The following is a 14,309-nucleotide window of genomic DNA, read 5'->3' as shown; positions in this document are numbered from 1 at the left end:
GAGCGGCGAAGGGGCGGGGCCGGGCGGCTGCTCCTCCCCGCCCCCTGGGCCCGCAGTGGACCTCCGTGCTCCACACTTGGCAGCCCCCGCAGGTGCAGGTAAACAGATGGGACTCCATCACTGCTGGTCCCTGGTCCTGACGACTTTCGTCTTCGTGCCTTCCAGCCAGACCTCAGCCCTCAGGCCTGGGGCCTGCAGACACCAGCGGCCTCTGAACAAGGGCCTTTGTTCTTCACACTGTCCCTCTCAGGCCTCCCAGCAGGGATGGCCTTCAGAGGCCAGGAGCACTGTGAAAATTCCTGTCCCAGAGAGGAGGAGGAGGCAGGAAAGGAGGGGGCAGGTGCAACTTTGACCCAGTCAAGTGACTCTGGGGAAGACAGATGCAAAGGCCCTAAGGCAGAACCAACTTGGAGTGTTCAAGGAACCTCCAGAACAGCACTAAGCTGAGGACAAGGTGAGTAGCTGTTATGTTTGAATATGAGGTGTCCTCCAGAAGGCCAGGTGCTGACACAGGAGGGGCGCGATTGCAGTTTGAGAGCTGTAGCCTAATCGGGATTATTGGGTGGCAACTGCAGGCACATCCTGAATGGTTGGAGGAGGTGGGTCACCAGGGGTGTGCTTGGAGGCTGTATATTATGTCCCTGGCTCCTTGTGCTGTTTCTGCATCACCATGACGTGAAAGGCTTTTCTTTGCTACATTCTTCTCCTATCAACCTCTGCCTCATCTCAGGCCCAGAGCAACCTTCAGCCAACCACAGAACCTCTGAAGCTAGGAGCAAAAATCAACTTTTCTTCCTCTACCTTGTTCTCATCAGGTATTTGGGTCACGGTGACAAAAAAGCCAACTAACATAGTAGTTGAGGGTAGAGAGGTCCTTGGCCTTGGAGGCCAGTGCAATTTGTTTTTGCTGTGTGCCCTGGCCACTCCTCTACTTACCAGTGCTGTGGTCCCAGGTGAGCTGCTGCCCATCACAAAGCCCCTGTTGTCAGGTCAGATGGAATCCTTGGGCACACCCAGGGCTGTCTGAGCAGATGGCTTTGCTTGGGTATAGTATCATCCAGGATAGGTCCCTTCCCTTTCCTGGCTTGTGACTGGGTTTTAAAGAGGAAGGGGCTTGCCTCTGCCCTTCACCAAGAAAAGGTTTTTGCAAGTTTTCTCCCCATTTTCCAGATTCAGCTCCTGCAGGCTGAGGGAGATGCATCCTCTGATGGGAGGTTCTGAAACTGTCCTGGGAATGATGACTGGCCTGGGCCTTCACCCTACTCTGCCAGGTCAGAGGCACTGCATGCACTTGCATGTGTGCACCCCAGACCCTCTGATGCCAGCGCTCGCTCACCCTGCCCAGGGACAGGCCCCGGGAAGGAGCCTAAGGGCTGGGAGTCCAAGAACTCCGTGCTACCACCAAGGACCTCATCAGAGCCTCCAGTCCCTGTGGCTGGCCTGGACCTGGGGGCATGTGTTCCTGCAGCTCTGACCTCCTTTCCATACTGTAGGCCCTGAAGAGCCATAGCCACAGCAACAAGCCTCTCTACATCTCCATGGGCCACAAGATGAGCCTGGAGGCAGCCGTGTGCCTGATCTGATGCTGCTACAGGTTCTGGATCCCAGAGTCCTTGTGCCAAGCGGGGTTCAGCACATGCTCCTCCACTTCTCACCATTTGTCAGCTCTGCTGGAGTCACAGAGCAGTGGTTTGAGGACAAGATGTCCTGGGCTGAGGGCAAGTTCAGGACCCCCTTGCTGGGGATGCTCAGGCAGCTCAGCCAGAGCAGGGAGGTGTACAGCAAGCAGGAGCCAGTTTCAGATTGCAGAGCTCACTGCAGGCCCTCAGAGCCAGTGCCGGGCTTCAGATCTGCCTTTTCCATGCAGCAGCTCCTTGTATGCTACCAAGCCTTTGGGCCTTTGGGAGGAGCTGGGGGCATGGTCTGCACCTGACACCCTGCCTTCCTCAGCACAGCCCTGGAGACTGCTGAGGGGTGGGGCAGAGGGCCCTTGACATGGGCTTGAAGAGGAAACTGAGAGGAAGGGCATAGTGGGTGACCCACCTGCAGCCTGCCTCATCCCCCGTCTTTCATGTACCAGTTTGCCCCTCAGACTCCAGGCTCCCAGAGTGGAGTTGACAGAGGGTAGGCGGGGCTGGCTGCCAGACCTGTGGGCTCCATTTCCCCAGTTCCAGATCAGGATGGAAGAATATGGCCAACAATGGAGAAGAGGAGGGAGGTGTGCTGTCCTTAAAGAAATGGAGAATGGTGAGAAACCATGTCCCTGAAATGCCCTGGTCTTTCCCCAAGCCACATTAAGCCCAGACCAGAATGTCCAGGTAAATGCCATCCAAGGGACACTGACTCTCACACATGGTAAATAGGGCAGACTAGTGTTATCAGTAGGAGCTGATTTCTTGCACACACACCAGGACAGCTACTTCTTTGGACACTGGTCATGAAGAAATCGAAGCAGATGAAGCACTCTAATAATGTTACTGCTGTGGCCTGACCTGCAAACACCTCTCTCGGGGTGACTGGCCTAGTGTTGGGGCCACCATGGGGATAACAAGTTCATCTCAGCCAGCCAGCTGCCACTGGACAAGGTATGGAAAGGGATGGAGTCGCAGGAGGTGCACTGGGAAGGATGGGTGCTCCCTGTCCAGCCTGCTGCCCTGGGCCTCCCCCACAGAAGCTTTCGATATACCCATGTCGTTGGGCAGAGTGGCACAGGCTGAGGCAGGAGGCTCATAAGTTAAACTCCAGCCTCAGCAACTTAGCAAGGCCCTATATCTAAATAAAATATAAAAAAGGGTTTGAGAATGTGGCTCAGTGGTAAAACACCCCTGGGTTCAATTCCTGATACCAAAATAAAAAATTCACTGATGTCTTTCACAGCATCTGTGGATATTGGGTCCCTCAGCAACCTGTTGCACTATTCTAGTGCAACTGGGCTGTAGGCCAAACAGAAGGGCAGCAGGGAAAGACGTGGCAACATGCTGGGGTGGCGGGTTCCTGCTGAGCCCAAGGGACAGCCCAACATACCTGCCAAGCTGTCTGGCTCCTCACCTAAGCCAGTGTGCATTGGGGGTTGAGGACTCCCCATGGGGTGGTTCTACAGCAGCCTCTGAGGAAGCTGAGCACCAGCTCCCACTGAGAACCTATTTTCCTCATCAGGTTTAGATTGCATTAGACATGCAAACACATATAAAATCTCTTGGACATGCAGAAAATTCCCAGTAAGTAAAGTGAGGATGAGCAGGAGTCCAGGGTCAGGCTGGGCTCAGGAACAAAACGGTGGGCAGAGGAGTGGCACCTCCCCACTGAGAGCCTGTGCATGGGTCAGCCTCATGGACAGGCGCCCCCATGGAGTCCTGTCAAGGGTTGAAGAGAACAGGGCCACAGTGGAAGCCCCCAGAGCCATCCCTCTAAAACTTCATGTCACTGACCCATGTAGACCTGGCAAGACTCTCCAGGGGACACACAATTGCCACAGGTCTGGGCAGGCATTGCACACAAGGAGAGCCAAGAACAAGGTGGCATTCTCACCCAAACCCAGGGGTAGACATACCTTTGGGGACCCCTTTACACTAAAGATGAGAGAAACTTGCCTGGCCCTTAGGGAAAGAATGCACCTAAGTTGGCAGCAGAGGGGGTAGAGACAGGCAGGGAGCGCCAAGGCCTCCAGGGGACCTGAGCAGGGAGCAACTAGCTGCAAAAGACACCAGCAGTGTCCAGATTCCTGAATGTCTCCTCCAGGGTGCTCATGGGAAAGCGGACACCTCATTCCACCTACCTACTGAGGTGAAGGGCCTGAGCTGGTGCCCAGCCCCCTGCCAGAGTGCCCCAGGCCATCTAGGTCCCCAGGAGGCACAGCCCTGGCCAGCTGTCCACCACACCCCACACAAACCATACACACACCCGCGAACACTGATGCACACACATCCTGTACTCCCTGACATGCCCATGGAAACCAAGACTGGAAAGCTCACAGCTGGCCCCACCAGCTGCCCTTCAAACTTCTTCCAGATTTTTCCCTACCAGAGCTCCATCAGGGCCACAGTTCATGGAAATCAGAAGCTGAGCATAGCTGGGGTCTGACTGCCTCTTTCTAATGCCCTGGGCACAGCTCAGATATCAGTTAGGAACAATACATGTTCTGCAGTCCCTGAGACTGGGAAGACCCCAGGTGATAAGGAACATAAGAGTTAGCTCAGGCCTGGTGCAAGGTGAGGAAGGCTCTTATTTGGAGAAGCAGGGCTCGCAGAGGCCAGGGGTGATGGCTGTCTACCCAGCAGGTCACAGGTGGAGATGGTGGGGCAGACCCTCCCTCAGGGCTGCAGGAGCAGTGCTCAAGGGTACAAATTGAAGGAGCAGGGTGTATGGGTGGGGTACACAGGGTACAGGCCTGGGTGGGGGTGGGGCTGGGGGCCAGCAGACACTAGGCCTGAGCAGAGGGGTGGGTGGGGGTAAGGGCTAAGTGCTGTGTGTCTCAGCTCCTTCCCACTGAGCCTTAAAAATAGGTCTGGTGATGTCCTTCTTGACAGCCAAAACCCAAGCTCTCTCCCTAAGCCAGCAAGACCTGGAAAGGATGGGGAGGGAATGCTAAAACAACTCTACACACACCAAATAACAACACAGTGAAATGGACCATTCCTCAAAACTCTCAAATTTACAAAACTCTTTTTAAAGATGAACAACGAGAACTGGAATAATCCCGTAACCATTAAAGAAATTGACTTAGCGGTTACAACCCATGGGAGAAAAAGAATCTCCAATCCCAGATAGGTTCACTGTCATTTCTACTAAACATCTCAAGAAGAAATAACATCAGTTTCATTCTTTTCTCTTCCAGAAAATTGGGTAAGAGGAATCATGTCCCAACTCACCTCCTCATGGACAGATTGCCCTGATCCCCAAACCTAAGACAGTACAGGAAACACCAAACCCACAGAGCAGGGACCCTCACTAACTGGATGCATATGTGGCATCTACGGAGCCAAACAGAAAACATAGGTATGGGGACTGGGAAGCCCACTTTGGGATGTAGCTTAATAGCATGATGTTAAAAAACACATACACATTTTTTTGTATATTTGTTGATTAATTGTATATCCTCTTCTGAGAAGGGTCTGTTCAGGTTCTTGGCCCATTCATTGACTGGATTATTTGCTTTTTGGGTGCTAATCTTGTTGAGCTCTTTATATAACCTAGAGATTAGAGCTCTATCTGATGTTTGAGGGGTAAAAATTTGTTCCCAGGATGTAGGCTCCCTATTCACCTCACATATTGTTTCTTTTGATGAGAAAAAACTTTTTAGTTTGAATCCATCCCATTTGTTGATTCTTGGTTTTAATTCTTGTGCTATAGGCATCTTATTAAGGAAATTGGGGCCTAGCCCCATGTGATGGAGATTAGGGCCTACTTTTTCTTCTATTAGATGCAGAGTCTCTGGTTTAATTCCTAGATCCTTGATCCATTTTGAGTTAACTTTTATGCATGGTGAGAGATAGGGATTCAATTTCACTTTGTTGCATATGGATTTCCAGTTTTCCCAGCACCATTTGTTGAAGATGCTATCCTTTCTCCAGTGCATGCTCTAATATAAGGTAGTTGTAATTTTGTGAGTTAGTCTCTGTGTCCTCTATTCTGTACCATTGGTCTACCAGCCTGTTTTGTTGCCAGTACCATGCTGTTTTTATTACTATTGCTCTGTAGTATAGTATAAGGTTTGGTATAGCGATACCACCTGTTTCACTCTTCCTGCTTAGAATTACTTTAGCTATTCTGGGTCTCTTATTTTTTCCAGATGAATTTCATGATTGCTTTTTCTATTTCTATAAGGAATCAGAGAAATGCAAATTACAACTACTCTAAGATACCATCTCACTCCAGTAAGAATGGCAGCCATTATGAAGACAAACAACAACAAGTGCTGGCGAGGATACAGGGAAAAAGGTACACTCATTCACTGCTGGTGGGATTGCAAACTGGTGCAGCCAATTTGGAAAGCAGAATGGAAATTCCTTGGAAAGCTGGGGATGGAACCACCATTTGACCCAGCTATTCCTCTTCTCTGACTATACCGAAGGGACCTAAAAACAGCATACTACAGGGACACAGCCACATCAATGTTTTTAGCAGCACAATTCACAATAGTAAACTGTGGAGCCAACCTATGTGTCCTTCAATAGGTGAATGGATAAAAAAATGTGGTATTTATACACAATGGAATATTACTCAGCACTAAAAAAAGAATAATATCATGGCATTTGCAGGAAAATGGATAGCATTAGAGCCGATTATGCCAAGTGAAGTTAGCCAATCCCATAAAAACAAATGCCGAATGTCTTCTCTGATATAAGGGGGTGACTCAAAATGGGGTAGGGAGGAAGAGCATGAGAAGAAGACTACCACTAAATAGGGAAGAGAGGTGGGAGGGAAAGGGAGGGAGAAGGGGAATAGCATGGATGGTGGAAGGAGACCCTCATCATTATACAAGATACATGTATGAAGATGTGAGTTTGGTGTCAACATACCTTATGTACAATCAGAGATATGGTGAATTGTGGTATAAAGGTGTATTAAGAATTGTAATACAAATAATAATAATAATAGAGCTCATGTAAAAATAAACAAATAAAAATTTAAAAAACACATACACACATTTAAGATGTTTTAAAAGCATCCGCTGACAAGATTGGAAAACTCTCTGAGCCTTCATGGAGACAAAGGTGGAAGCGCAAGAAACCACCTGCACTCTGCTACCAGGAGCTCCCACCCCTGTGAGACACAAGCAGTTACTTCCTGGGAAGATTGTCAGAGACTGAGGAGGCCGCAGACTTTCACAAGTGTCAGGACTCACAGGTTTAGGAAGGGTCCAGAGCGTAAGAGTCCTAAGGAACCCACAAGCCAGTGCCAATCCCTGGTGCTGTGCCTGCCATGGGCACCTGGCCTGGCTCCATCTGCCCTTTGATGAGGCTCTTTGGGGAACAGTTCCTCAGGGACCTGACAACCCATTTCTTCTTCATTTAAAGACCCTTGTAATGACATTGGACCCACCAGAATAATGGATGAATTATAAATAATTTTCATTTTTGATGAGTGTAAAGAAACATGTGCTTTGAAATCATGGCCGTTAACATCTCTAAACCATGGTTCTGTCCTTAGACGGTTATAACAATAACTAAAGGACTGCCACAGCTGACCCACCCGCTGGATGTCTCCTCGAATTCCCATGTTGCAGTCCTAGCCTCCAGCCTCTCAGAATGCAATGGTATTTGAAGACAGGGCCTTCAAAGAGGGAGACTGAAGCTCTTCAGGTGGGCCCTAATCCAGTCTGGGTTAAGAACAGATTAGGACACGGACACTCACAGACAGGTCACCATGTAGTGCACAGATGGCACCTACAAGCCATGGAGAGAGGTCTCAGGAGAAGCCAATGATGCCGACACCTGGATTTCTGACTTGCAACTTCTAGAGCTGCAAGATGATAAACTTCTGTTCTTTAAGTCACTCGGTCTCTGGTGCTTTGTTGCAGGCAGCCCTAACAAACTACAATAGCACCCATTTCTGGAAACCTGGTCCCTGTTCTAAAAGAAGGCTAGACATTTTTGTGCCTGTCCCCAACAGGGGATGGCAGGGAGTCTGGTGAGAAGAAAATCTCCAGTCACCATGCCCAGCCTCATTTGTTCTGGGAGGTCATCATGCTGTTCCCTCCAGAGGTGTGAAGGGGAAAATAGAGGTGGGACTAGATGGCACCTCCCCCGGAGGACAGATTAGGGACGCCCAGTCCTTCCTCGGGAATCTCCTACTCCAGCTAGAGAATGAAGGAGCTGTCTCTCTCCTGTGGTCCTTGGGTGGAGGTGCCTGAGGCAGGAGTGTCAGGGGTCCTCCCCTCTTCATCCTGGAGTGGGAAGAGGTTGCTTCTAAGGTGCTTCCAACCATCAAGAAGTGCAGGCTGCTGCTTACTTCTTAACAGATACTCAGGCTGCATCACACATCATATGACAATACTCAGATTTCAAGGTGGTTGAGATAACTGAGAAGCATCCAGCAGGTGGGATGCAGTGGTGCTTGTGGTCATGGCAGCTCCATGACCATGGCTTGGCTCCCAGATCTGCAGGCTGGTGCAGTTGCATGCTCTGAGCATGGAGCTGGTGAGACCATGGTTAAGTGGATAGAGCCCCCTAGCAGAGCCTCGGCCAGAGCAGGAAGGTGGGCTCCCAGCCGATGGTTGCCCAGAAATGCAGCAGGGCTTCGTGTCCACTGTGCTGCCCACAAGGTTTCAGGGTTTGAGTGTTAGGTTTTGATCCCAGCTCTGCTCAGGCATAGCTGTCCTTATTCAGCACAGCAACCAAGCTGATGACTTTATAGCAGAGTAGCTTGGCCTGTCACCTTGTTGGGCAGGGTTTGTGTTTGTTCTTCTGCTGCAGAGAGGACAAGGACATTTTTGCAAGCCCTGGCTTCACTCTCTTCTCTTCTGCCTCCCTGTGGGTCATTTTCCTGTTAAACAAAGGTTTGCTCTTCATTTTATTCCCCTGTTTCTCATTATATTTCAGGTTGCTTCTCCCATGCCAGCTTTGTTTCAGGAAGTATACAGTGGTTCCTCATCTGCAGGGATGCACTCCAAGACCATTTGTGGATATCTGAAACCGCAGGTACTACTAACCCCCACATATAAGTTTGTTCCTCCACATACATACCCAGGTGTTGGGAGCAGCAAATAAATCATCACTTTGAACACCATCAGCTTGGGCATCGAATTGCCGCCTCTGGGAATCTTTCCATGCAATGGTGCTGAAAGACACGCCCATTTGCAGGTGGACGGGGTTAATGGGGCAGATTCCATGCCTGGCATGGAATCTATGGGTTCCATAGCTCTGCATTCTAATACCTGCTGCCATGGGGTGGAAAAAATATAAGTGTGCTCATTAGCCTTCAGAAGCCAGGTGTCCAGAGCTAGAAGAAGATATTCAGCAAGTAGATAAGCTCCAATTACCCTATTCCTGGTGCTTGTCTTCAATTTTTATTTATCTTGAAGAAGTTTTTCTCTCACAGTAAATCCCTTTGATGTGTTTTCCTATAAATAAAAGGCAGCAGGCTTTATTACTTTGTTAAGAGATCGACCCTTAAGATCTGATCTACCCACTGTGGCCCCCTGTAAAGCTATTTTCCTGTCTTTGTCTTTATTTCTAAATATTTCTTCAGACCTTTAATTTTCTCAGCCAGTTCACAATTCCGTTTGGTGTACTGATCCCTTGCTGTGGAAGACACAGCTGAAAGAAAAGTGACCACAACACTCAGAGCAACAAAGAGATCTTTATTGCAGCAGTGCAACAGAGGAGAAGAGAGAGAGAGAGAGAGAGAGAGAGACAGAGAGAGACAGAGAGAGACAGAGAGAGTGAGAGAGAGAAGAAAGAGAGAGGGGCCCTGCAGGAGGAAGTTTTTATAGCCCAAATATAATGAGGTCTCTGGGTCTGCAAGCTGCCTTGTTGGCACAAGGGGGGTTACGTGTTTGGCCTTGAGCAGGGAGTTGAGTGTTCAGCCTTGAGTTGGGGCTTGGGCGTTTGGGTTTGAAGGAAATAGTTGATAAAGAACAGATAGAGGGTTTGAGAGGCCAGGTCATTCTGCAGCTAACTTTGTTTGGCATGCCCTGCAGACAACTTACTCAGCCTGTCCTGCACCTAACAACAGCCATACCTAAGGTAAACTTCAATTTATAAATGATACACAGTAAGAGTAACAATGTTAATAAAACAGAACAATTATAATAACACAGTAATAAGAGTCACATGCACTATATAAATTGTTTATTTCTGGAATTTTCCATATATTGTATTTGGACTGAAGTTGACTGGGTACCTATAACTACAGAAAGCAAAACCAAGGATAAGGGAGGACTACTGGATAGAAATTTAATTTCTATACTGATACAAAATGTTCAACTCATCTTGAATCATTTTATTTCAGAAAGCAGTTTTCTGTTATGAAATCAGGGAAAGTTTCCTGTTTGGGAAATTATTTGTAGCTCCTCCAACCAGCCTCCAATCTTTTTCTTTATATAGTGTATTGTCTGCGAAACCCTCTTCTTCATTTACATCTGAAAAACTGCTATCATCCTTCCTGGCCCAGGACAACACCCTCTCCTCCGGGAAACCTTCCCAGCCAGCACCCAGCAGCCCTGGTTCTACCCTGTCCTCTCTCCTCCACTTTCTGAACATTCCACTTCTGCCCTGGCCACTGTTCCAGGCTTGGTTGTATGGCTTTCTCTGCAGAGGATGTGACTCCTCTGTCACCCTGCCTGGCCCAGAACCTTGCACACAATAGAGAGTAGTTTGTGTTTTGAAAGAGTGGGCTGAATTAAAGCAGAGAAGGTATTTCCTTGCGGGATTTTCAGTGTGCAGGAAGCCTCTGTCTTCCCCAGGGACTGATATCCAGTGCCCTCCTGATCTAGTCCTTCCCAGCCTGGCCTTCAGGCACCTCAGGGTTGGACCCAGCTGCCCCTCCTCTCTGTGTCCCCCACATTTTACCTCCTCTGCAGACACACCATTTGCATCTTCAATTTTTCTTCAGCTGGCCTTTCCCTTCCTTGATTGTTTCTGGGGGTATACAGTGGTCCCCCATCTGCAAGAGACTTTTCCTTTTAAAGATCCCTTAGCTCTAACTTTTCTGTGAAGTCTTCCCTATCTCTATCTCTTTTAACCCCAGTCAGTTTTTACTGGAAATACTCCATTCTTTTTTTTTTTTATGATATATTAGGTTTCTTATTTATTTTGGATTCGAAGGAAATACCCCATTCTTGAGAGTGATGTTTTCTTTCTTGAAATGATCTGCTTTCTCCAGGTATACTGACATCTGCTTGAGGTCAGAGACTGTATATATATTATGTTAATCATTTGACCGTCTTTCAGTCAACAAAGTGCTTGGGAACTGAAGAAGGTACTGACTTGCTCCAGGTCCTAGGAGCCGCAGGGACCGGGATAGAAAGGCCCCAGCCTATGTCTCCCTATCCTCAGGGAAGATTAAGAGCAGCCCGAGCAGGGCATGGGTACTTACGAACATAATGGGATGATGATGTAGTTTCAAGAGTGGACTCATTTAAATACAGCTAGTTCACCAACTAGTCTGTCTTCTCATTCTTGAAAGAATTCACAGTAGTGTATAGATACTGGTTCCATGTTGAGAGCCACAGCCACAGCCGAAGGGGCCCCAGCAAACTTCCAGCTGCCAGCAAACTTCCAGCTGCCGGCTGATGATTGGCTCACAGCGGCCCCAGCAACATCTAGCTGATTGGCTCCTCTGCGGTGATGCTCATTGGGCTGTTTCCCTGCCCTTTCAGACCACGGAGCTGCTCATTGGGGGACTTTTTTGGCTCCACCCACGTGACCCAGCCAATCGGCCTCAAGAGGAGGAGGATTGTGGGAGGTGGAGAGAAGCCGGGTGTGGGAGAGAGAGGCTTGTGGAAAGCCGGTGGTGGCAGTTGAGGCTCTGAGGGTTTTTCCTGAGAGGCTGTTTTGTTTGGCTGTGGTTCTAAAAATAAAGTTAGTATCTTTTGACAAGTGGCTCCTGATTGTGCCCAGCCAGACTGCGGCATTTGGTGGCTCGCACGGGGAGCGACTGAGGGTAAGTGAAACTGCTTGCCCCTGAGGGCAGGGCGAGAGGATGGGTAGCCATTTTAAGATTCCTCTTTTATTTTGCTTCACTTTTGTTTTAAGTTGCCTGTCCCTGGAGATGAGTGAGACGGAAGAAAAACCGCTCACATCTGAGGAAAAACTATTTACGTCTGAGGAACAGATAGGGAGAAAGGACGGATGCCCATGTCAGGAGGATAGAAAGGCTATAATGACTTTTTGTTGTTGCCTTTTTATTTCATTCTGTCTCGGTTTTGTTTGGCGTCATCTTGTTGGGTTGTATTATAGTAGAAATACGGGATCAGAAATTAGTAAAAAACAAACTGAAAGAGTGTTAAGTAAATTGTTAGAGGAAGGGGGCATCCCAGTAAAATCAAGAGCAGTCAGGGCATACGTTGATACAATACAAAAATGTAGCCCATGGCTTTTTAAGGAGGAATGGTTAAATATATCACAATGGAACCATCATGGTGAAGATTTAAAAAGAATAGAAAAGAAAAGCCCAGGGACTCTGCCAGATGGCACATTGCCATTGTGGACATTCATATCTTGTTTGCTTAGTCCAAAGCCTTCAGTTCAGACAATGGTAGAGGAAGGAGAAGACATAATGATTCAAGTAAAAGACAAGGTCTCTCAAGTTAGTCAGACAGAGGAAAAGATTCAAGTAAAAGAGAAGGCCTCTCAAGCTAGTCAGACAGAGAAAGAAAGTGTAAAACAGAAAAAGCCATCAGGGGGAAAGTTACAACAGGAGACTGCTACTAACACCTTTCTATCACCAGAGGGTGTAAGTGTCCAACCAACAGCACCACCTCTACAGGAGACTGCTACTAACACCTTTCTATCACCAGAGGACGTAAGTGTCCAACCAACAGCGCCACCTCCATATGCTGGGAGGCCCCCAACCCCCGCAGTTGATAGTTGGGATCCTGAGACAAGATCTCAAATATTAACATGCCCTGTATTTGAGGCAGGAGGGCAGCGATTTTACCAAGTTTTAAATTTCAAAACAGTGAAGCAGCTAAAAGAGGCTGTAACAACCTATGGTCCTCAAGCACCCTTCACTGTAAGCATGGTCGAATCCATTAACAACTTGAACATGACGCCAGCAGATTGGGCTAATATGTGTAAAGCTGTGCTAAATGGAGGACAATACCTGTTATGGAAGGTTGCCAATGAGGAATTTTGCAAGGAGACGGCTAGGCGAAATGCAGCAGCTGGTTATCCTCAGAGAAATCTAGATATGTTGTTAGGAAAGGGACCTTATGAGGATCAGCAGCAACAAATTGCATATGATCCTGGCGTATACGCACAAATTGCTGCAGATGCAATTAAGGCATGGAAGACTTTACAAGGACATGGAGGTTTACAAGGTCAATTATCTAAGGTAATACAAGGAGCTAATGAACCTTATGCTGAATTTGTAGATAGGCTTATTCAAACAGCTACCAGAGTTTTTGGGAATACAGAACAAGCAATGCCATTACTAAAACACCTGGCTTATGAGCAAGCGAATCGTTGGTGCAGAGATATCATTAGACCATGGAAACATGAAGATTTAAACACATATATTAAATTATGTAGAGACATTAATGAACAAGAGCAAGTCGTGGCAGCTGCAGTAAAACAGGCTTTAGATGCCAGAGACATTAATGAACAAGGGCAAATTGTGGCAGCTGCAGTAAAACAGGCTTTAGATGCCAGGCCAAGAACATGCTACAATTGTGAACAAACAGGACATTTTAAAAGGAATTGCCCCATTGGAGGAGGGTTTAACAAAACTAGGTATCAAAGGAGTAGAATACCAGGTATTTGCCCACGATGCCGTAGAGGGAGACATTGGGCTAATGAATGCCATTCTCAAACCACCATAGAGGGTACTCCATTATCAAAAAACGAACAAGGACCAGGTGTTTATCCACGATATCGTGGAGAAAGGCATCGGGCTCCATTGCCAAAAAATGGACAGGGGGGCCCAATGCTCCGGGGCCCCAAACCACAAATATACGGAGCACTGGAGGAACCCAGCAACCCCATCAGGGTAGTGCCCAGGACACATTGTCCATCAGATCCCTCATCAGACAAACCAGAGGGAGTGCAGGGTTGGACATCTGCGCCTCCGCCAGAGCAGTACTAACTCCAGAGATGGGAGTTCAAATCATTCCCACAGGGGTGAAAGGACCTCTTCCCAAAGGAACAGTAGGCTTATTATTGGGACGCAGCTCTTCTACTCTAAAAGGACTTATGATAAGTCCTGGGGTAATTGATCCCGATTATGAAGGTGAAATAAAAATTATAGCCAGTTCTCCAAAGGGTATATCAGTAATTTCACCAGGAGATAGAATAGCACAGTTACTAATAATACCCAGCCTACATGATAAATTTTCCAGTCGTACTGTAAAAAGAGGTTCCAAGGGATTAGGCTCCACAGGTGTAGATTGGGCTATGCTTTCTTTAAATTTAGATTCTCGCCCCATGCTAAAACTAAATTGCCGCAGTCTGGCTGGGCACAATCAGGAGCCACTTGTCAAAAGAAACTAACTTTATTTTTAGAACCACACACGCCAAACAAAACAGCCTCTCAGGAAAAACCCTCAGAGCCTCAACTGCCACCACCGGCTTTCCACAAGCCTCTCTCTCCCACACAAGCTTCTCTCCACCTCCCACAATCCTCCTCCTCTTGAGGCCGATTGGCTGGGT

At 47.9% G+C, this 14,309-nt stretch overlaps 1 long non-coding RNA gene across 2 annotated transcripts; it reads left to right on the top strand.

Moving 5' to 3' along the window:
• The first annotated feature begins 67 nt into the window (after positions 1-67).
• LOC124086087 (uncharacterized) lies at positions 68-11,366 on the top strand. 2 transcript variants are annotated; one of them, XR_006849706.2, is made up of 4 exons: positions 68-454; positions 4,835-4,995; positions 5,824-5,937; positions 8,541-11,366. It is a non-coding gene; the product is annotated as an uncharacterized LOC124086087 (long non-coding RNA). The 2 variants fall into 2 exon arrangements; XR_006849705.2 differs by having other exon boundaries at positions 68-2,585.
• The last annotated feature ends 2,943 nt before the right edge of the window (positions 11,367-14,309 follow it).

This window comes from Marmota monax, unplaced genomic scaffold (assembly GCF_021218885.2).
Source record: "Marmota monax isolate L192 unplaced genomic scaffold, Marmota_monax_Labrador192_F-V1.1 WCK01_AAM20220418_F8-fsc00854, whole genome shotgun sequence".
NCBI classification, from domain to species: domain Eukaryota; kingdom Metazoa; phylum Chordata; class Mammalia; order Rodentia; family Sciuridae; genus Marmota; species Marmota monax.
This window is presented reverse-complemented; position numbering and strand designations above follow the sequence as displayed.